The sequence below is a fragment of the Columba livia genome, chromosome 24 (genome assembly GCF_036013475.1).
Source record: "Columba livia isolate bColLiv1 breed racing homer chromosome 24, bColLiv1.pat.W.v2, whole genome shotgun sequence".
Classification (NCBI taxonomy): Eukaryota; Metazoa; Chordata; class Aves; order Columbiformes; family Columbidae; genus Columba; species Columba livia.
Genome location: NC_088625.1, coordinates 1,309,590 through 1,331,335, shown reverse-complemented (window position 1 = coordinate 1,331,335; position 21,746 = coordinate 1,309,590). Strand labels below are relative to the sequence as shown.

Sequence of the window (21,746 nt, the reverse complement as noted above, 5' to 3'; positions counted from 1 at the left end):
AAACTGCTCCAGTCCAGGTGATCCAGTACCCCAGCAGATACAGCCGAAGTCTGTTCTCACAGATTTCATGCAGGTTGTGCTGTGCCTGCACCTACTTCACGCGGTCCTCTAGAAGCCTGGAGTCTGTTTAAAATCTGTCTCAGCTACCCTTAGAATTTGCAGTTCCACTGTTAGCCTATTGCCTCCCTCTCTTCTTCACCACACATCTGGGCACCCAGATTTTATTGTTAGATGTCTGCTGCATGTCAATGTCTCCTGACTCCTCGTCGCTTTGGCCCTTTACCCATCTGGCTGCCTTCAGTTCTATGCAAGAGATATTGCTTACGGGCACAGCAGCCAGGTGCAAATGACTGCAGCCCAGCAGCTGCCTCGGTGGATTTATCTGTTTTCTTTGCTGTTGGCCGTATTCCCGTCACCAAGGACTCTCTGGTGCCGAGGCTGCAGCACTTGCTTTTAGAAATTTAAATCCCAATTTCCAGCTGGGTGTCCAAGAGCAACAAAAGCCAGCAGCATCAAACCTGATTAAACACCTTTCTGTAGAATGAACTCCGGTTGCACAGCAAAGGTGCAAAATGAATGTGTATGTCAGAGATTGAACCGCAGCACCGATCTGCTGCCGACAGGCCCGCGAGGAGCAGCTGGGAAGCTGGGCTAGAACCAGTGCAACGGGCCGTGCCGGGAAAGGTTTGCTGCTGGCATCCATGGCAATGAACGGCTTGCCTGTAGTGTCAACCGCTCTGCAGTACAGTGCACCACGCTCTTCAAAGTGCTCCTGCAAATATGAATGAAGGCTGCAGACACCGCTTGTTTATCTCTGTTTTGCAGATGGGTAGGATAGGATGAGACCTTTCAGAGACTCCCTCAGGGTGGTTCTGAGGCCTTGCAGCGTAATCAAAATTAAAACACTTGCAGGTTTGTCTGCCTAAAACTGTCCTGCCCTGGAACAGAAATAAGGAGCCTAGTTTTTCAACCTCTAGGTGCTTTCAGGGCTGATTAGACACCCTTGCTTTTAATCAATGGTCATTTTAGTTACTCCAAGTTGGAGTTTACCGCTTCTCTCCTGGAACATTTTGTTTCTCAGGGTGGGGGCACTTATGAAGATTGTTGCATGCACAGTGCATGTGTCACTCTCTGAAGCCAAACCAGAAGTATGTCCCTACTTTGCTTCCACTCCTGTCATCCATACCAGGGAATCCTTAATACTTGATCTTTTTTGAGATCAATGTTTTTCTCCCTTTTCTTGTTGTGTTTGGAGGGAAAACAGATGCTGCTTTGGGATCTGTGCAAAGAAACCAGGTGCACTTTCAGCACCTGGGAATCCCCGATCCCCTAGGGGCTGCCCAATTAAACATGAACTCGCTCACCCCAGCTCCATGGCTCGGCTACTGTCTCCCTGCTGCAGTGCAGAGCAGCTCGTTAGAGATGGAGAGAAGAGGCTTTATCACCTTTGATGTTCACACATCTCACCTGCCACTCTTAGACCACTTAGTCGTTATTTTTCCTTTTTCTGGATTCTGAATATCAGGACAGTGCAGTTTCTTGACATCCTTTCCTGTGAACGTCCTGGTTGCATTTGGGGGAATACATGTGGAAGTAGTGCTATTTAAAGCATAGATGCTGAAGACCACCAGAATTAAATTGATAGAGCAGGGAAACTGCCAATAAAACGTGTGATCAGATGCACATGCTGCAAATTCAGTGTCACGGGAGTCAGGAGGCCACGCTGCTACAGACAGCAACTCACCCATTTCTGCCACCTTCTCAATGTCTGTCTGCTGTTGCTTAATGCGTTTTGGTTGTTGCCTCTTCTCTGCGATGCCACCACTCTGGATGTAATGAAATACATGTCGGGGATTGGACTAGATGATCTTTTGAGGTCCCTTCCAATCCCAAACATACTGTGATACTGTGAAAAATGAAGTTCTCGCTATATAAAACTTTAACAAGAACATCCCCAGCCATCACTTTCCCATAGTCTCCAATGTCATACCACAGGCAGCTATTTAGAAAGCTTCTCCAAGCTGAGTTTTTTCAGGAAAGGTGCTCTTCTCTTTTATCCCAGAAGCAATCCTTTAAGATTAAGGAGGAAAACCAATTTACACGTTGTAATCTGTTTCACATAGTTGCTCTGTGAACGGTTTTACAGAGTTGCCTACAAGAAGAGCTGAAGCTGGAGTGGAAGGTGAGCAGATAGTGACCATGCACACACATGCCCATACAGACACACAGTTTTCTCATCAGCACAGCAGGACATTCTAGGAAAGTCCTAAATCCTCGTTTTGCAGCAGAATAGGCAAGTGATGCTCCTCACGGGCGGGATGGCGGTACCCAGGTGCTCCCGGAAGGGTCTGGGTTGCCGTGGCTCTAGGGATGAAGCGCAGGCAGCTGCCCGTTCCAGCCTGGCTCTGTTCTCCACCTCCCAAAGCCGCGGTGACGTGGGCAATGCGGTGTCAGCCAGCAGTGTGACGGGTGTGCAAAGTGCCCCTGCTTGTCCTGCAGCAGCTCGCTGCTGGTAACATCTGTCTCGGTCACAAGGAGGAGCGCTTGGCCTCACTTTAGCTAAAGGAGATGCTGCAGTACCCGGGGAAGTGTATTAGCCAGGGAATTCCTTTCCGATATCTCGGGTTTGGTTTATTCGCTGCCGATAAGAAACTTATTTCATCAGAGCACTGTGGGCTAGCCAGTTCACCTTCATAAACCAACGCCTGAAATAAATGTTGCAGCTGTCTACCTAAGAATAGCTATGTTGGTGTGATGTATCTTCCAGCATACTCTGGAAAAAGAGTGCAGACATGCTGAGGAAGCCCCAGTGAGCCAAAGAGCTCAAATACATCGGGAGAAACAACCTACAAAAGACGTGAATGAAAATGAGGGAGCAAGCGAGGATGGAACATTGGAGCTTGGCCAGCAAGGTTGGCAAGTAGTTAAATCTACCTAAGGGGGAAATAACCTTCGTCCCCACCACATGTAAAGTAGTAGTTATTTTTGTTAGTCAAAATCTGCTTTGTTTTGATTTGATCATCGGATGTTTTCATCAAACAGACCCAACCTGCAAAAAGAAAAAACATTACAATTGAAATCATTGATTTTAATGTAAAAGTTCCACAGGAATGAACATATATTTAGTGACCGCTCCTGCAGGTTTTCTGGAACAAGTTCTGCCTGCCTGGACTTCCAATGGTATCTGCACTGAAAGGCTGGGAGAGGGGGGGCATGGAGAGTGGAACAAAAGAAGAAACAGACTTTGCTTCTTGCCCACACTTTGGATTTTGGCCAAGAATGTATTAGTTTTACTTACATGTATGGGAAATGGCAATACCTGCCTTTGGTGTGTGGTGGGTTTTGCTGTTGTTGGATTTTTGTTTGTTTGGTTTTGTTTGTTTTAATTTCTCTTCTATCAGGCCCTCATTGAAGCGTTTAGACACTGAAGAGCTCAGCACTGTGCTCTCTTCCCCTCTCCTGCCTCCCCCCGCACTGTTCTGTCTCTTCCAGCGTGTGTTCCATCAAGGCACTGTTTTGATTAGCTGTAGAAAAGGCCTGTAAACATTATAATGCTGTAATTCACCCATGCTCTGTCTATATGGTTACATAAAGTTTATAGCAAGAGGATCTTGACGTCTAATTGGGACCTCACATGAATGAGAAGCAAAAAGAGTTGTTCCTTTTTGTCGTCTTCCGTTTTTGCCAATGGTTTGCTACTTTTATTCTGACTTTTTTCCTTTCGAATTCAATATACTTGTTCAAATGGGCTTGTCTAAACTGAGTTATAAAATCTTCAATGGCTTTAGGGTTCACAAGTGTTTGCAGGCTACGAGCTGTGCAATGTTTTCTGCTCCATTTGCCAAGGGCTGCGAAACCATGGTCTACCCGGTTAGAACTTATCTGTGCAGAGCAGTCTCAAAATATTACATTAATCCAATATTTATTTCCATGCCCTTATGGTTCTGCCTGTTTAAACACTAGGTAGCAAGGTGGTTAACAAGAAATACATACTTTCTGCATCCCGTTGCAGTTATTTGGAAAAAGCTGGTGATGAAAGACTGCAGCCACATCATGAGCCGTGGGGAGTTGTCTTTGAAACACATGCAGTTGCATTGCGAAGTAAATCATCTATCGATCTGAAGCTTTTAAAATTCCTTTTCAAGAAACCTCTCCTGCTTTCTTCTTGTTATTAGAGCTGTACCTTTCATTTTATTATTACAGTTTATTATTATTATTATATAACCCTATTATAGGGCCCTTTCTGCCAACCATTCCAGTCCTGTGTATACCAAAGGGATCAATTCCTGTATGTGACTGTCTTGAAAAAAATGCAGCAAGATGCTTTCAAACCATCTGCAGTGTTCTTTGAGATGCCCAAAGTATGCAGTCCTGCTCAGGAAAGCTTATGGCTAACAATGCTGAAGGTTTCCAGTGGCTTTGGAGGACTCAGCCTGAGATTCTTGGGGAAGGCAGGAGTTGGGTTGGGTTGGGGTGCGTTTTTGTGAGTATGTTTGGTTTGGTTTTGTTTTTTCTGTTCTTCATGCACTCTACAGCTGTATGTGCCCGTCAGTGGCAGGTTCAGCAGACACAAAGAATGGAAGAGCCCACACCTGCTGGAGGGCAGGAGGCTCTGCAGAGGGATCTGGATAGACTGGAAAAATGGGCCGATGAAGTTCAACAAGGCCAAGTGCCAGGTCCTGCCCTTTGGCCACAAGAACCCCCTGCAGCGCTCCAGGCTGGGCACAGAGTGGCTGGAGAGCAGTCGGGCAGAAAGGGACCTGGGGGGACTGATGGACAGGAAGCTCAACATGAGCCAACAGTGTGCCCAGGTGGCCAAGAAGGCCAATGGTGTCCTGTCCTGTATCCAAACGAGCGTGGTCAGCAGGACAAGGGCAGTGATCCTCCCCCTGTGCTCTGCATTGGGGAGGCCACACCTGGAGTATTGTGTTCAGTTCTGGGCCCCTCAGCTCAGGAAAGAGATTGAAGTGCTGGAGCGGGTCCAGAGAAGAGCAACGAGACTGGGGAAGGGACTTGAACACAAGCCCTATGGGGAGAGGCTGAGGGAGCTGGGCTTGTTTAGTCTGGAGAAGAGGAGGCTTAGAGCTGAGCTCAGTACTCTCTAGAACTACCTGAAGGGCAGTTCTAGCCAGGTGGGGATTGGTCTCTTCTTCCAGGTATCAGCAATAGGACAAGGGGCCATGGGCTTCAACTCTGCCAGGGGAAATTTAGGCTGGAGATTAGAAAGCAATTCTTTGCAGAGAGAGTGGTCAGGCATTGGAATGGCTGCCCAGGGAGGTGCTGGACTCACTGGCCCTGGAGGTTGTTAAACTGAGATTGGACATGGCACTTAGTGCCATGATGTAGTAAAGTTAGACCAAGGGTTGGACTTTATGATCTTTGAAGTCTTTTCCAACCCAGTCGATTCTGTGATTTAAAGCTTCCTCTGCTGAAGGCAAAACCTGCCATCAGAGCAGCCCCGCCAGGCTGGTGTCATGGTCTACGTGCCCAGGAGAAATACGCCCTGCTTTTGCCTACATCCCTCTTATCCAGAGATCACGCAGAGCAGTTTAGTGTCCAACACTGATTAATCCATCACAAAACTCTCTGAAAATGTGCTAACAAGAGAAAACCCAAGGAGCAGGAAAACAGCAGAACGGTACTGAGACAGGTGCAAAGGCAGGAACTGCTTTTTGACACACTAATCAAATTATGAGGCATGAGTTTCCATTTGAACTAAGCAAAATAAATACTCTTAGCCCAGAAACACTTAGGGGAGGAGTGCCAAGAGACTCGTAAAACCATCACTGCAGTCTTCGCATTGATAATTTTAACTGGGGCTTTACAGTGTAGCATTTCACTCATGTGCTCAAGGCAAAAGAATCTATCCCCAAGTCAAAAAACATTAAAGTAAAAATTGATTTCAATAAAACAGGGTATAAAACCAAGAAATAACTGTAAATGGAATTAAAAGCAAGCTGCATAAAGCTCCAGAGTGAGGCTTTGCTTTCTATTCCAGAAACTCTATCTCCTGCAGCTGCAATGTCATCAGTATTCATACCTGCTTTCCTAAGAATTTATGGCTTGTGGTAATATTCAGTGGTCCTTCAATCATAGGCATTTGTGTGTTCATTTCCATAGCTGCTGAAAATTAACCAAGAGCAGGTATGAAACCTTCCTTTTGTTGCCATCTGATATACCAATGCTGGGATGAACAGAACGACAGTTTCTGGATTGTTTAAGTGATGAAAGGTGGGAGGTGGTGTCAGAGGAGCGGGACAGGGAGGAGAGAAAACCCCTCACTGAAGACAGGAACCGTGATTTGCATTCCAGCAAAGAGTTTTCTCCCTGCAGACACAAATGTCGGAGTTCACATAACTGCAAAAACACCACATGGCTCTGCTCTGAAAAATGGGAAGTGACTTTTCAGTGCAAATTTGTAGTTCTGCCAAGGGGGAAAAGTGCTTTCTTTCAAAGCTTTGAAAGGGGCAAAAAAAAATTGGCCAATTGCATCTGTAATTAAATAACTAAATGATAAAAAACATTTTCACACGTGAATCTCACATCGCTGGCAGACTCAGGTGATTTCACACACGGTACATGAGTGTTAACGATGCCCCTGCTCCACACTTCCTAAGCCAGGGGGCACAATGACTGAGGTTTGCCAGCATAAGACTCCCCAGTTTTCAGGCAGTGGCATAGAAGAATACTTTTGTGTCCTTCAGCACCAAGGAGTTATCAGAGCGGGACAGACAAGAACACCATCCAGTCCGCTGCTCCATCCCCAGCCTGGACAAGCTGCTGGAGAGGAAGGTACTAAACAGTTTGCAAAAGGCAGTTGTGGATGGTTTTCCAGAGACAAACATTTCCTCCCTGGAGTCAGTGCCAAACCTGACCCAGACATGAACACACAGAGCTGCAAATTTTTTAGCCGATCCAGCTTTGCTACACTACCCCTTCCCGGCCTCTTTAAGCTGTAAACAGATTAGGGCTTGGCTTTAACCATCCGAGTGGAAATCAGTCTAACATAGAGGAGTCTGCAGCTGGTGCAAGGTCATTGAGCTTAGGTGCTTCTTGGCTCTCATGACTGTGTAGCCCAGGGTTTCTCCTGCACTCCGGCTCTTCTCTGGGACAGTGGAATGCTTTGCAGCTGAATTTCAGCTAAAGCTGCCCCTGGCTGTCTCTCATGTGAGCTGAGGAGGAGAGGGGAGTAAGAACAAGGAGCTGCACTAGCTCTGCACTGCACTGCTGGGACCTCAGCTGCGCCGAGGAGTGTTCCCTTAGATGTGGGCAATCAGACCAGTCTACACGGTACCCAGGAGCTAACAAGTACCTACTGAAGGGAGACTCTCTTATGAGAAGGTCATTCCCATCTGTTCGCTATAGCTCAATAATCCAGCCTCTCCCATTGCTCCTTCCCTCTGTGCTGCAGTTTTGCTTGGACCATTGAAAGGGACTTCTCCAACACCTGTTACATAAATGGCTGAAGTTCCCTTATTTTCTATACTTGAATATGAGCTATTTCCAAATAAAGATGGCACATAATAAGCCTTAATACGAACTATTGCTTAGCTGGAAAGGGAGGTGTGAGTGTAATGGCAGTGGAGGAGGGAGGACAGTAAATGGGTATCTCACACAGGGAGAAAACAGCTCTGATTTCTATTATCTCGGTAATAAATGGCTGTTTGACATTCTTCAGTGTTACTATATATGGTTGGATATTACCGTACACACTGTATAACTCAGTTACTCAGTCCGAGAGGCTGTGGTATCCTTCCAAAATCTAATATATGAGAAAGCGAGATTTCTGCAAGGAACTCATCTCTCTCACTGTCACGGATTTGCTGAAGAAACCGATTGGCAACCAGTTATCTAGGGGGGATTTTTAAAGGAGTATACACGTAATATTTTCTCATTTTACGTGGATCAAATAGAACACCAAGTATAGAGTCACTGCTGTTGTTAGGCTGTGGAAGAGGAGCAGAATTTACTGGAAGAGTACGGTAGATCCTGAACTGAAAGCAGCGGATGCTTTACTGGGCCCTAATGTGGATTCCCAGACGTTGATCATTGACCATTACCCTTTAGGCCTGGTGAACCAGCCTATTCTTAACCCACCCCATAGCCCATTCCTGAGGTCCATCCTTGGCTTCTAAACACAAGTGCTGCAGGAGAGGGTGTAAAAACCTTACTAAACTGCATCTTTGCCTCTTCCCTTAGCCTTACCGTCGTGTTGGCCACTTTTCTCAGCACCCTTGGAGCCTCCCGCCCGGCCCCGTGAATTTGAATACGTCCAGTTTCTCTAAACAGTTCCTAGCTTGTTACTTCACCACGTTAGAGGAGATAAAGTCAGTCTTGGTGTTTCCTCCCTAGCTGGCGTGACTGATGGGCACAGCAGCAGAGGCCATGGGCCGGTTGTCCTTGGGCAAACATTTGAGCTGGACGGAGGACCCCGGGTTCGGGTCACAAAGCCATTCCAGACATGCTTCACACAGGTACTGTCTTCTTCCTGCCTTCCCCACACCATTCTATATTTAGCTTCCCAAGGCTCATTAACCACCAGCCTGTACCTTGTTGCCACATCAATTCAGTGGGGTTACTTTTCAGCTGCAGTTATGCTTCAGTTTGGAGTATTAATTTCCTTTAACACTTGTCCTATTAATCACTTTAACAATCAAATTAAGACAATTATTTTAATGAGTTAATGTATTATACAGAGCAGACGATACACATTTATAACCACTTATGGCAGAGCACTTTTATAAAAGTCAGCCTCGTCAATAATATATTAGACCATAAATGTACTCCTATAGGGTTGGGAGAAGGGATGGGAAAGTATTCCGTTTGACTGATTTAAATATGTCTGCCTTATCTCTGTGGGAGCTTTTATGTGCTCTGGGCCTATTAAAATCAAGTGCCAGTCATTCAAAGGAAGAGCTGTTATTCTTTTCTGGAATATTAGTGCTAGGTGGCAGGGTATTCTCTTTAGATTGCCTCTAATGTGGCTGCTCTGGACATATTGTCAAAATGAAGCTTTTTTATTACAAGGAGCCCTACACCACCTATGAAAATGGGGTCCTCATCAGAATCAGCCTCATCTGGCTGAACTAGGAAAGTGTAATCCTTGCATCAGGATTTCCAAGCTCATGACACTCCAGACAGAAAGCAACTGCTTAAAATGTCTTTCTACAGGCAGAAATATATCAACAAGGCTTTGCTTTCTGCAGCTGAATCCTATGATTGATCATACAATTTCATTGTGCAAAAATCCATCTATATCCCTGAAGCAGTTTCTGCTAAGATAATACTTCAGTTATGTGGCCATCTATACCAATAAAGTCTAGGGCTTACAGATCTATTGGAATCTTTACAAGGGATATGCCACAATTCTGCTGAGATAAATGACATCTTTCCAGTTTAAAGCATTGATTTCCAGAATCAATGTATGTGCTCGTGGGTGGGATAGGAATATACATCAGAAAGACTAAATACCAGTGATGAGTTGGGAGGAGCTGAAATCCATGTTATTGTGACCATAGTTAGAGAGACTGTTCTTTTCATGATGGCTGTATTTAGGGTGTACATATGGAAGGTTTCACTTGACTGTCCTTCAGAGGGGAACAGTAGGTGACAGGAAACTGCCTGAACACACACACACTTGTGTAAGCACCCCTAGCTAATTGTTGCCAGCCTGAGAACCGTTAAAGGAATGTACTTAGAAGAATCTGAGGTAAGGAAGAGGCTGTGGCTATGACTACTTTAGCAAGTAGTGCAGCCCAGTGACAGAGCATGAAACAACTGGTGGAGAGGACCCAATATCCATATTACAAGCTTTGACGGACTGTCTGCAGTCACATTAACTGAATGCCCAGTAGGCGCTGCCACACATCATGGGAGTCCTCAGAGCATGTTCTCCCATTGTGTTCCTTCTGAAGGAGTCCAGGTTGCACAGTTGGTGACAATGAGGACATGCGCTTCGGGAAGGTGCTGCTGATCTGCACTCAGACATCAAAATTAAAGGCAGTGCTATAGGCAAAGCTTCAGCCGGGGAATTTTGTTCTTGGATCTTGCTGCAAAATTGGGGTCTTTTTTTGTTAATGGTGTCATTGCCGCTCCTATGACCTTGTTCAGTTTTTCTAGAAATTAGGATAATTGGGCAAACTGAACAAGATTTCATAAAACTATTAATAAATGATTATAGGATTCCAAATAGGTAAGACTGAATCTTTTGCCTGTGCAGATGACACAGCAACTTTATAGTAACTGATTGAATGCTGTAATAAATTTTGGAGGTCACTGACCTCTAGAACAAAACCTGACAGCTCTCCATGGTTTGGATTCCATCCGGAGGTGCTGTGCAGCAGCCAACCTAAGGCTACTGTCTAAGGGCTGCTGAGCATGGTAGATTTTGCTCTCAAGCCCTCTTGCAGCAACACTGGTTGTATCTCACAGTCAGGAAGACAACAGTCCTACTCTAGCCAATACATTAAATGCAGGATTCTTTATCTCTTTTTTCACTAAAGCTTGTCTTTTCCCTTATGCTGTTAAAGCTACAAATCAGTTGCAGAAATGATGCCTATATAATGGCTTATGGAAGGTGAGCAGAATGGAAAAGTTTTATTCAGCTGATAAGCAGCGTGCATCTGTTGCTACTGCATGTAAAGAGTAGCGTGCAGGAGACAATACTGGAAATAAGAACACGCTTATCCAGTTCTCCTTCAAAATAGAAGCAACTTATCCTATTATTCCTGTTGTTACAGTCTGCATGCGTGCTGCTGACCCATGCTGACCACTTCATACAAATAAACTTGTGGTCTGAAAAGCTGCCAAGTCACCTTCTTGCTCTGCCTCAGAGAAAACCTTGGCTGTTATGCTTGGAGACACACATGTAGATCACTCATTGTAATTTCATTAAGGCTGCAGAATCTTGTTATCAACTCCTCGTTTAGTGCATTTTACAGAAAAACAGCAGGCTAGAATCAAGAGGAGAACTTCTTCCTCTGTTCTTTTTCTTGGTAACTTTCCAGTTGGAGTTCACAGTTCAGCTCAAGCTGTTTGACTGAGTGCTTGTTCATCTGTAACAGATCAGACTGTTGATGAGCGTATCCCCACTGGGGAAGGATCTTCCCAGAAAGGCACTGCTGGAGACAGTCATTCACAGAAATGACTCAAAAAGGTCGTTTTGGCTAAATACCAGCTCATAAACTAAAGCTGTAATCATCCCACACTACTGCTATATATGGTCTTAAGGATCTGGCCTCTCTGAAGCAAGGAGCTATCTTTCCAGTATTTTATGGGCTCAGCCTGAAGCTCTTAATAGAGTTTACTAGCGAATAGCTTTTCAGGAAAACTTGTGATAGTTGAGAGCCTCTTGGAAAGGGCCTACCTGTGAACATAGGCAAAGGTTAACTTTGTACTTGAGGTGCAGGATAGAGGAAAAGAAGAAAAAACAAACATAAGAAGATAGGCTTGTTAACATTCCTGCCTCTTAGAGCGTTTACAGGAGATAGTCTACAGTCTGCTAAGACAGCTGGTTTTGGTCTAAAGAATAAAGCAAAGCTTTGCTTTAGTGTGCTACCGTTGCTAGCTCCTGATATTTCTGACATGGTTCAGGGAAATTCAGCTTTTCACGTGCTCCCGCACTCTGCAGATTACGTGTCCTCTGATCTGACCTACGGTGGAGCTCAGGCACGTAAAGAGTAAATTTCTCCCGAGGCTAGAATCAAAAATGGGTTTGGAACACAGAAGCCCATGGCTCCGAGGCACACAGCTTTCTCTTATGGAAAGACAGAGCGCTTGAAACTCCTCTTATCACCCCTTGAAGAACCGCGGATGGTTTCTGTGTTTAGCACCAGAGGAAATGAGGCATCTAGCTGTGGATTGAGTCTAGAAAACTGCGGCCAGCAGCAGCAGCACAGGCAGCCAAGGAGCACGGTTGAAAGAGAGCCAGTGGCTCCGGCTCCTCCAAAACACATCGCACATTCATGTCACATTCGTTATTTTTGTACAAGGAGGAGGGGCAGGCGCTGATCTCTTCCCTTTAGCGACCAATGACAGAACCCAGGGAATGGCAGAAGATGTGCTGGGGAGGTGGAGGTTGGACATTGGGAAAACATTCCTCACGCAGAGGTGCTGGACCCTGAACAGGCTCCCCAGGGAGGTGTCACAGCCCCAAGGTGACAGTGTGCAAGAAGAGACCGGACAACATGCTCAGACAACATGGTGTGACCTGTGGGGTTGTCATTGCAGGGACAGGTCCCTTCCAACTCAGGGCATTCTGTGATTCTATAACAGAGGAAGCAGAAAGAAACAAATGCCACCATGAAGCTCCAACGCTTTTTACCAGGCAGAGTCTGACAGTGGGTCTGCAGGCTGCCAAATGTTACCCCATTTGATGATGGTGCTTGAAGTCAGCCGACTGTATTCTGTGGGAAAATATAGATGCCATAATCCAACAGGATTAATGCAACTTGCGATGTCTTTGTTGTCTTGACAGCCTTGCAGGTTTGTTCCACTGTTCATATTTGCCCTTTTGAGGGAAAACAGAAACCCTCGATTTCTGGGTATGTTCCATTCCGTCCAGGAACTGGCAGTGGGTCAGCTCTTCCTGCAGAGCAGCACAGGTTTGTTAGAGCACATTTCCAGCTGGGGCCAGAAGCTGCCAAGTCGTTGTGCCCCTTTTTCCACTTGCTAGAATAATGTCAGGCTGCGGATGGGAACGTCTGTAGCAAAAGCTCGGAACTGATTTCAGTCCACCTTTAGATTTGCAGCAATGCGGATGCTTTGCTGTATCTACCTCAAATTCTTTGGTTAGATCAGAAAATCTCTACAAGTTGCTGTAGCTGCTACAGCCGGACTCATAAAGCCCATCCAGCTCCTATTACACAAATCCTCAAATGACACAGCTGTGGTTTGGCTCTGAGGAGCTCTCCAGGGGAAACAGGAGGGCACGGGTTAAGCAGCATGTATCAGACAATTTGTGAGGGGTAATACCTTGTCGTGAGTTTGGGATTCTCGAAGCTTAGATCACGTTAGACGAGCCTCTATAGTGAATTCTGGGTTTTTCCAGCTTCTGCTGATAGTATGACTTCTACTTCCCATCTTGAATGAAATCAGGAGGTGCTGCAAATGATAAGATGCAAAAGCAGATTTGGTCGCAAACCTCCACATGAGCTCATTCCAAATGACTACATGTTATCACCAGAACAATTGACTCCCTGGTAATTTAGGATCAGATTCAGATGTGCTTACTTAAGCTTGATATGGTCTTACTCCCTTCTGATGAAACTATGGAATACAATTCCATTTCACCTGAATCAGTACAGCAAGTCTTGCTTTCATTAAGTTATATCAAAGCAAGAAGCTTTAGAGGATTTTACCAGTTCGGAATTGGCTTCTAAGGACACATAGGTGTTTGGAAGACTTGCATTTCATTAATATTCTGTGTTTACTTCTTTGAAAACCAAGGCTAAATAGTAAGTTTTTGCTTCCAGCTGGAATTAGTAGTATTTTAATATTGTGGAGTTGCCGTGGACAAGGGAATTCCGGCTTCCATCCACCTGTATTCGTACATATGTCTCAACAACTTCATGGCGGTTACATCAAAGGGGCTATAAAAGTGTAAATCTTGACTGCATATTTTTAATCCAGATGTTGAATAATAATGTCACACCAAATAAAGTGCTCAGCCAAACCACAAAGGTAACATGCACTCGTGCATATTTATATTTGCCACAAGGCAAACAAGTACACTCGTCAGGGGAGAGTACAATATATTCAGGCTGTCACAAAGCAGAAGGTAAACCACGTTCACAAAAAGATAAAGATCAATGGGAAAGGTAAGGTGGACCATTTGCAGCCATTCTAGGCTTGGGTTGCCATGGTGACTTGATCCCAGAGCTCCTGGATGTGTTTGATTTCTATTATAAAGAGACTGAGTTGAGCAGAGCAGTTGTGATTGATTTATGGCCTCTAGAATAGCAGAACTTCTCAAAGTTATACTGCCGTTATAAGCAGAGTAACTGCGAGTGCCCCCGTTTTCCCCCCTCTCTCCTGTGTATTTTATCTACTCCTTTTCTTAGTTTGAGCAGCCTCCCGTCCACCAGGCAGTTATTATTGCCACCCCTATGGTGTGCGGGCTGACGTCAGGCCGGGCTAGCACAGAACGCCCACAGCAGGGCATGTTGGGTGTATTTTCAGGGGGTCCACCCCACGGGAGGGCACAGAGGAAAGGAGGCGGCATGTCTGATATGCCACCAAGCACCTGAGAACACCCGGGGGCTGGCGGAGACCTACATCACAGGTAAGAGGAAAAGGAGAGAGGGGGATTAAACTCACAGGAGCAGCATCTTAAACCGTTACACCATTCCTGCAACAGCTGCAGGATGAATAGACCGTCTACTGCCAAGGAGATTTGTAGCTACCAAAAAAATGCGTAACAGCTAACACGGCCTGGGTTTCTATATGTGCTCTGCTGGCTGCACTTCTCTTTGCTCCAGTGCTTTTCCCACACTGTCTGGTGTTGCCCAGGGCTGTCAGCTCGAGCTCTATAGATGTTTCCAAGCAACCAGGTCTGCATAACACTGTGCAGCCCCTGACGGAGACACCGCTATAGGTCCTGGCAGAGGTGCAGTTTCATTAGTGCTGCTTCTCTCTGACGTTAATTAAGGTAAGTGCTAAAACACGTCATGGTCGCAGAGCTTATCTTATAGGCAGCTTGCTCCTTTCTGTACTGCTTTGACATACAAAGCAGAGCTGGCAAGTCGCACATGGTCCAGTTCACTCCCGGCTTCAGAAAGGCTTGCAGTTCCAATGCGCCGCCTCTACCAGGAAAAACAACCAACCTGCAAACATGCACACTACTGCAAAGCAATCCGAAATGCTTATATTGCCTTTTGTAATCATTTTGTTCTTCTTTGTATTATACAGTATAATAAAGCAGGCTTAGGTTGTAATATCCTTATTGTACGTCAGCATGTCAAAGAATGACGACATTATTATGCGTCATGAAACCCCAGGATGTTTGGTAAATTTAGAGTTTAGTATCATCAGCATCCTGTCACTTTAAGTTTGCTGAAGGGCTGAGTTATATCACCCGCAAAGAGGCTTCCTAGTGATTCCAGCACAGGATGCAGGAAGCTATTCCCCTTGTTCATTCCAATGCTTGAATCCCACCCTACCTCCACCTTTCAGGAAAACATGAAACAGCTTTCAGCTCTTGTTGAAAGGAGCTGCTTGTTTGTTTTGTAGCCCAGACAGTATCTGTTTTACAGTGAGATGAAATCTTACTGATGCCCCTATTGCTGGGACAGACTGGTTGGTGTTACGAATGAAACAGCACTACAACATCACCTCCTCTCCTGCAAATACTCAATAGCTTTGTGACCCAAGTGACACTAGACAGTCGGAGAGGACATGGAGTGCTTTCATTAGGGAGCACACTCTGGTGGGCTTAGGAGAGTGCTTCTGGCTTTAAGCCGGATGCCAATGTAAGTGTTCCCTTCATAGTGTCTTCTTCTTCCTTGCTTAGGAGTGAATCTCAACAGCCCACAGAGAAGAGCTGATGGTGCCACCACTGGCCAGGGAGGTTCTTGTGTTGTGGAGTGGGTTTTGTTCCTTGCGGTTTGCTGCAGCAGCAGAGGCTGCTGCCATTCTCCCTTCAATCCCTGGAGGCAGCCAGGGTGCGGACAAAACCCGTGTCAGGAGAGGTGGCTGACAGATACACCTTAGCTTTCTGCTTTGCTGAAATGCCAGCGAGTGCTGCTAAGACTGAAGTGAGCACTGACTGTCATTGTTAGGTATGAGAGGCCCACGCCTCGAGTCCAGGTTCCTGGAGTTCCTCACGTGATTACATGAGATTTCAACTCTTCTTAGCCAAATAAAAGTTAAAAAGGGAAGAGAGAGACAGAGGGGAAGTTCCGGGACTTGGAAGAGAATCACAGATGACGCAGGACACATTTAATCTGCATTACAGTTGCTCTTTTTCCTATTTAGAGGTCAAGAAAATACGTTTTTGAATCCAGGAGCTGAGAGAGTTGCCAAGGAAAACTCCGTGTTCTAGAGGCAAATTCGCTATTACATTTGCAAAACTTGAAGTTTCTGTAACGACTAAATGTAAAACAAATGTGACATAAGGAGGAGGAAAGAGTGGGTGGGAAGACGAGGAGATGAAGTGGAAAGTCAAATGAGGGTTTAGCACAAAGTCCTGAAGTCAGCTACGTCCCTTTAAAGCACAGAATTTACAACGTTGAGTTCCACAGAATACAGGCGGAGAGCTCGGTGCTGAAGGATTCCCAGGCCAGGGACTGCGTGTTAGTCTGGTTTTGTGCGGCACTGTTACTAGCAGTCAGTAATAATGAGAAGCCATGATAAAATAACGTTCTCAAAATGTGTTGAGTTTCTAACTATACCAAGTACATTTACATACTGTTTTGCTGGCAGACATGAGTGTGTGCTGCTCGTGTTCCAGCTCATGAGCCTGGCCCAATGCACAAATGAAGCGGCTATGTTCAGAGGCACTAAGCTCACACCAGTATTCCTCCTATGCAATTGTTGTTCTCGGGAGAGGCTGTCACTGCTATTCATAGAATTATCATTTGGTTTTTGATTTCCAAACAGAAGAAAAAGGGTGTTTTACAAACAGCTGAAAGGATCGAGTCTTACACAATGAGAAACGGGTAGTCCTCCTTGTGCAGGCAATGCGTACAGTCCACCCACACACACAGTACACAGGCACTGAGCTGCTCTGGACAGGTACTTGAGAGAGAAGAAATTGAAAGTATATATAAATCTGCAACAAGGCGGGCTCTACTTTACTCCTCTTTTAAGGTATGTGCCAATAACAGCACTGTCCAGAGCACGTATGGAGCGAGGGAGGAGCGATGCTTTGCTCAGCGGCCACAAGCTGCAGCAGCTCCAAAGGAGTAAGCCTGTCCCACTTGGCTTTCTGCAGCAGCCCTGGCCTGGGACTGGGCTGAATTGTAGCTCTGACTTTCCCCAGCAGCCTGTGTGCCCTTGTATAGGATTTAAGAGTCAGCACTCCAGGTAAGAGTATGCAGGACAAAAGCATGAACAGAGGATTGGTCCCCTCTGCTCACTGTGGCCCAGACCCTGGGAGCTGGGGCAGTCTTTACCCAAAGGCAATATACTGAATACACGACAGTATTTTCCATTCTGTCACGTATCTATCAATTGATTTTCACTGGCAACAAATGCTCTGCTTTGGGGTTGGCATTAGCTGCGAGTCGATGGGGTTCAAACGTCAGCAGAGAGATGGTTAGATGGCGCTGCACCTGCACGCCAGGACTGCTCCAACTCACTAGTGGTTGCACATGAGTTTTGCAATTTGAGTTCTTTAGCCTGTCTTGAACTCGTTATCATGGCCTGCCTGGCAAAATGACTGTCCCCATGGTCCCAGCTCTCTGACAGAGGCGGCTACTGAAGAGAGATGGGGAAAGTGTTCCCAAAAGGGCTGATGAGAACACTAATGCTGGCAAGTGAGAGGGGACCTCCTTTCTGCAGTTGTTTAAGTAGCACAACATAAATCATAGGACCTACTGCAGATATACAGGACAAATTTTAGTGGGGCAGAACGTTTTTATCAAAGGGGCATGAAGTTTTAGTATATTTGACATAACATCAAATTTAAAAAATTATTGACTGCTTGTAAGTGCAAAGAAATTAATGTATGGTTTTAAGTAAGAAATACAGGATAGGTAATACTGCCCCATAAACACTTCATTTGGGCACAGAGAGACTATTTATTTTCATGATTCTTCATACCACAAGACAGAAGAGTAATTGTTCGAGTCATGTATGATGAAATCTAATGTTGTGGTATAATTTTTTCCCATCGATTGGGTCCTAGCCTATCCGGGATGATTTATAGGAATAACTAGGGGCAGGAACTTCCTGCAGTATCGCAAGGGCCAGTTAGGTTTATGTGCTGTACTGATGTTCAGAGTTAATAGATTTTAAATTATAGTCTGTGTAGTACACGTACTGATGCGAGTGTACCTTGAGGGTCTGAGCAGAAGAGGTGGGTGGTGGAGCAGCAGCTGGCACAGCTGGCAGTCACCTCACCCTTGTGAGCCACATTTGGATCACTTGGGTACGGCTAATTATGAGCAGGAAAACAGAAGCATCTACGCAACTTCTGATTCTAGCAAAAAAGACCACAGCTCGAGGGCGTAACTCAGCACCGTGTAGTTAAAAATCAATGGAGTTATAGTGACCTATGCTATGGAGGGTCTGGATCAGAAATTTGAAGGCAAAGAGGTTAATATTCCTTTTCTTTAACACAAAGATGAAATACAGAACCAGTGCAGCTGAGCAGTCTTCAGAGAAACCAAGTTCCTGTAATCAGACCTAAAAGATGGCATAGAAATTACAGCCACGGCTACCAGCACCATGCACGCTTACAGCTGTCATCTGTCAGACATACCGTCAGCCTGACAGTGTGCACACACACATACCTTCCCAACGGGTGTGTGTTTGCACTGCTGTGTCTTCCAGCACTGAGTCAATCTAACATGCTACAGAATCAGAACAACAACACTTTGCACGGGATAAAATGCAAGAGAGAATGGCATATTTTAAGGCAACAAGTGGGGACTGAGAAAGCTCAACAACAGCACCTGCATACTGAAGTGTCTCTCTGCTCACTGGCCCATCAGCAGAAGTCGGTGACATGTCCAGGGAAGGCAGCTGGCAGGACAGCTGCAGGTTCTGCTGCCTCAGTTGTAGCAGCATCCTGCAAGAGGAATAGGCACCCAGTTTGGGAATGGGGCATCAGTCTGCCCGTTCTAGCTCTGTGGGTACCATCCCTCGCTACAGGGCATATCCACTCACAATGCAAACCAACTGATGGACCTGCAAACCGTTATAATGTGTTTCTGACTCTCTTTTGTTGTGTGAAGATAGAAAGGAGTTAACCTTTGCAAGAAGCAAAGATTATCATTTCTTGGTTGCTCTGTCAGTGAAGCGATGTACCATATACAGGTCCTGGCTGCAGTTAGACCCCTGAAAGATGCGTCTGCTACTCAAAAACCACAGGAAGCACTCATCCATCACCTGGAGATACAGTAAAGAGAGACAGGCCAATCTGTAGAGAACAAGTTTATTTCTTCTGTTCTTACATCTATAGATTAGACAGCTGCCAAGAAGATACAATGAGGTGTTTCACCAGGAGTTGCTTTCTAAACTCATCAGGAATCACTGATAAGAGCTCATGTAAAGCTGTTGCTGGTCCTCGTCCCAGCAACGCTGAACCTCTACCGTGTGTTGGACTTGGGTTAATACGCCAGGGTTTCCGGCTCACTCCAAGAAGCAGAACACACAGACAACTCACGAGCTGTCATTTACAGATCCTATCCTGGTTTTTGCTAATAATGAGATTACTGCAGGAGTTTTGCAGTAGCTTTGAGAAAAGCCAGTTCTAGAATATCTAGTATATCTTTCATATCTATACTTTCATCTCTTAAATTTGGGGAGGGATGTACCAAGAAATGCATCTTATTAAAATAAAAAAGCCTATTTGTGTGAGGAAACTGAATCAATTTTCATTACCATCCTGTACACAAAACAAATATGACAAAGGGATTCCTACAGTTCAGTCACATTCAAGTGACATTGATTCGTTTGCTGTTCTGTGGATTGCACGCAATTTCAAGGGCTGTGTTTGCTTCCTTATGGTTTAACGAAAATTTTGGGCAACATTGTTCCTTGTGTGGTTGCTTTATGTCTAAAATACTTGCAATACCTGCTGGCAAGATAATCTGATAGATGCCCACAGACACTGCTTAATTCTGTTAAGACACATGGTGGCATCAAACAGCAGCAGAGCTCACCAGGAAAAAGCAATTATATTGCGTTTTGCAAAGGGACTTGCAGAGTGGCTTGCGGGGTGAGAAGCTCCTTGCAGGGAGATGTGGCTGGAGGAGCTTTCCTGAGGGCTGTGAAGGACTAGGCTGAGATTATGGATGCAAGAACCAGCTCCATTCACTGTCTCCATGAGCTGATTGGAAAGTATGATGCGCTTTGCTAGAGAGAGGCAGCATGGTCTGGGAATGGAAGAGGAATTAACACTAGGAAAGCTGTGAGGGTTTCCCCAGGTAGAAACATGGGTTTCCAAGGAAACTCTACCACAGGATAACGTGGCAAACCTCCCGGGGTATACATGGCACATGCAGCCCGATGTCTTCACTGCAAGCTTGGAACGCGCGGCCAGCGATTGCTCGTGATGCCCCAGCACAGCAGGAGCGGGGGTGAGTGGGCGCTTCCCGGAGCTGTGTTCTGGCAAGCTCAGTTCCCTGACCCCTCTGTGAGAAAGCTGCTGGGATGGAGGAGGCGGCGTGCCTCCCTCCTCAGTGCCAGGAGGGTTCACGAGGCGGGGAAACAAGCAGACAGTCTTGCCAGAGAGGAGGGAGCATGGAAATCACTTTCAGTCTGTTTTTGCAAGTGCCACATTGGGCAAAAAGTAGTTCTAAGCTTCTTGTAAAACTCTTCTTCGAAAGAGAAAGCAATGTTTGGCTTTCCCCTGTCGAATCATAACCATATATCAGGAGAGAGATTAAAGTGTTTTGGCACACAAAGAGGTCAGGCTGCGTTTTGATGGCACTGTTCACACTTTGTCCCTGAAACAGACTGAGCATTTGGAAGAGCAACACAATTTATTACTGAATGAGAGGATGTGATGAACATTTGAGTTCAAACTCTCCACCAACAGACGTTTTAAAATACTCCTGGCAAGCTGTTCCTTTCTGATAGCAAAATACTATCAGAAGTTGGTGGTATGCTGCTCTTCCCAGGATCTACTAGCTGTAGTAGACCAGAGCAAAGAGGAGGCCAGGCTGGGGTCACTTGATAGATGATAGTAGCTGATGTTTCAGGTAATGTGTCCCACAGTATGGTCATGCAGACTGCAGATGTCACCGTTTCCCCCTGCCCGGTGACACGGCATAGGGAACGGCAGTGCATGCTTTTCTGGCCCTGCCAAGCGGTGTGCAGCTGATTTACTGATGCTTGTAGGAAGCTCCTGTGCACACAGCAGTGGTCTGAAAACAGGCCTTTCTCCCCATCCCCTCCCCAACCCCCATGCCATCCGCATTACTGGAAACAGAGAGTTTTGTCCTTACATGGACGCAGGGTTGGGTGGAGCCTGGTGGGAGCCCTGCTCAGCATCCTGCCCTGCTCAGCATCCTGCCCCGCTCAGCATCCTGCCCCGCTCAGCATCCTGCCCTGCTCAGCATCCTGCCCCGCTCAGCATCCCGCCCCGCTCAGCATGGGAGCACTTGCACCACATTCCACAGTGTTAATACGCTCCAGGTGGCACCATGCCTTTGGCTTTGCGCAGTTGAGTTAGTGTCTGAAGGGAAAAGAAGTGGAGGGACTGCACAGAAAAAAGTGTGTAGTCTCCTGCTCTCTTTTCTTTCATTTATTATCTCCTTTTAACGCACACAGCCTGTCCTCGGGAATCCTGTCTTCTTCTACACCACCCCGCACGGTTTGCAGAGGAAACGGCATCAGCTCAAACTCCAAAAGTAAGGAAAAACCTGCAACGCATGGGCTTGCTGGTTACCTAGAGCCCTGAATAAACTCTTGACATTTCCAGGCATTGCTGAGGGCAAGGCGGATCCCTGCTCACCCTCTTCTCCCCCAGGATTTTTGGGTGCAGACCATGGCATGGATTTCTGGTGTCACTGGGCTATAAAAAGACATGCGTGCATCACCCGTTGGCTCCCTAGGAGAGAATAAGTGATCGGATTGGA

General features: G+C 46.0%; 1 long non-coding RNA gene across 1 annotated transcript in view; it reads left to right on the top strand.

The window, feature by feature from the left end:
• The first annotated feature begins 14,181 nt into the window (after positions 1–14,181).
• Positions 14,182–21,746, top strand: part of LOC110357574 (uncharacterized) — a 38,729-nt gene continuing 31,164 nt past the window's right edge. The window contains exon 1 of the long non-coding RNA XR_010467877.1: positions 14,182–14,281. This is a non-coding gene — a long non-coding RNA (uncharacterized LOC110357574). The remainder of the gene's footprint in view (positions 14,282–21,746) is intronic.